General features: G+C 46.9%; 2 non-coding genes across 2 annotated transcripts; both read right to left on the reverse strand.

Annotated features, from left to right (window-relative positions):
- Positions 1-340: 340 nt before the first annotated feature.
- On the reverse strand, positions 341-415 carry Trnat-ugu. The gene has a single exon. It is a non-coding gene; the product is annotated as a tRNA-Thr (tRNA).
- A 771-nt stretch (positions 416-1186) lies between these two features.
- Positions 1187-1261, reverse strand: Trnat-ugu. Its single transcript has one exon. It is a non-coding gene; the product is annotated as a tRNA-Thr (tRNA).
- Between the last annotated feature and the right edge of the window lie 636 nt (positions 1262-1897).

A 1897-nucleotide genomic window follows, 5' to 3' on the forward strand; every position in this document is an offset into this window, starting at 1 on the left:
TCTTGTTAGGGTGCATGTAAGATTTATACATCTAATGACCATCCTCCCTAAGTAATTGTCTCTTATACAGGGTTGGATAAAATTTGGAAACACCAAGAACACAACACATTAATATACCTAATTCGGTATAGGCAAACTGTTGTCATTCAAAACAGCGTCCAGTCGTCTCCGAATGGGTATATGCAGATACTATATCGTGATCAAGCGAATCTTATCATCTTCTTCCAGGAATACAGTGCCAAGTTCAGATAACAATAAGAGAAGTGTAATGGTAATTAAATGGACACCCTAGCTGCAAACAGGCGTTGATGTACTTCATTGGGGACATGTTGAAAAAGTGTGCCCCGACCGGGACTCGAACCCGGGATCTCCTGCTTACATGGCGGACGCTCTATCCATCTGAGCCACCGCGGGCACAGAGGATAGTGCGTCTGCAGGGACTTATCCCTTGCACGCTCCCCGTGAGTTCTACATACCCATCATGTCCACACCACTACATTCGTAGTGCGCCTAATAGATGTTTGCCCATCATACTCATTACTCGTGGCAGATTAATCTACCAAGTCCCGTACGAGTTCGGGCTTAGCGTGTGCGTTCGCAGAAGAAGGTCAATGGCCGGGAAGCCATATATTTTACTATATACGACGGTAGTATCTGTTCCCGAAAGAACAGTTACCGTGCATGACCACGCAGCTTTGCTAGAAATGAAATGATAATTAAATGGATACCCTAGCTGCAAACAGGCGTTGATGTACTTCATTGGGGACATGTTGGAAATGTGTGCCCCGACCGGGACTCTCCATCTGAGCCACCGCGGCCACAGGGGATAGTGCGTCTGCAGGGACTTATCCCTTGCACGCTCCCTGTGAGATCCACATTTCCATCATGTCCACACCACTACATTCGTAGTGCGCCTAATAGATTTTTGCCCATCATACTCATTACTCGTGGCAGATTAATCTACCAAGTCCCGTACGAGTTCGGGCTAAGCGTCTGCGTTCGCACAAGAAGGTCGATGGCCGGGATGCAATATTTTTTAACTATATACGATGGTAGTATCTGTTCCCGAAAGAACAGTTGCCATGGATGACCATGCAGCTTTGCTAGGAGTGAAATGATAATTAAATGGACACCCTAGCTGCAAACAGGCGTTGATGTACTTCATTGGGGACATGTTGAAAATGTGTGCCCCGACCGGGACTCGAACCCGGGATCTCCTGCTTACATGGCGGACGCTCTACCCATCTGAGCCACCGCGGGCACAGAGGATAGTGCGTCTGCAGGGACTTATCCCGTGCACGCTCCCCGTGAGACGAATGTAGTGGTGTGGACATGATGGGAATGTGGATCTCACGGGGAGCGTGCAAGGGATAAGTCCCTGCAGACGGACTATCCTCTGTGCCCGCGGTGGCTCAGACGGAAAAGGGTCCACAGTACTGACATATGAAGACTGTGGAGAGTAAGCGAGATGGTACACTTCATCCTTGTGGTCACGAAACCAGCACTGAAGATGTGGGCTGTGTGAAGAGGGGCTGTGTCGACGAGGAAGACAGCATCACTATTTAGGGACAAAACTTGTACTATGCGATGGATCTATTAAGCGAAGTTAGTCATATAACCACTGGTAGCAAGCAACTTTGCACAGTACACACGAGACTCATGAAATACCGCGATATGTCTCTCCAAGTCATCACTAGATGTCAAGCATGTTTCACTGTTGTGTAAAAAATCGAACTTTCGTTCATGTTCTGAGATCTTTGTGTACCTTCTCCGTCAACGTCTTTGACATACAAAAGCCAACAGTACTTTCAAAACTAACATACAATATTTGGCACATTTTGCAGTTATACAGGGTGATTCAAAAAGAATACCACAACTTTAGGAATTTAAAACTCTG

This window comes from Schistocerca piceifrons, chromosome 4 (assembly GCF_021461385.2).
Source record: "Schistocerca piceifrons isolate TAMUIC-IGC-003096 chromosome 4, iqSchPice1.1, whole genome shotgun sequence".
NCBI classification, from domain to species: Eukaryota; Metazoa; Arthropoda; class Insecta; order Orthoptera; family Acrididae; genus Schistocerca; species Schistocerca piceifrons.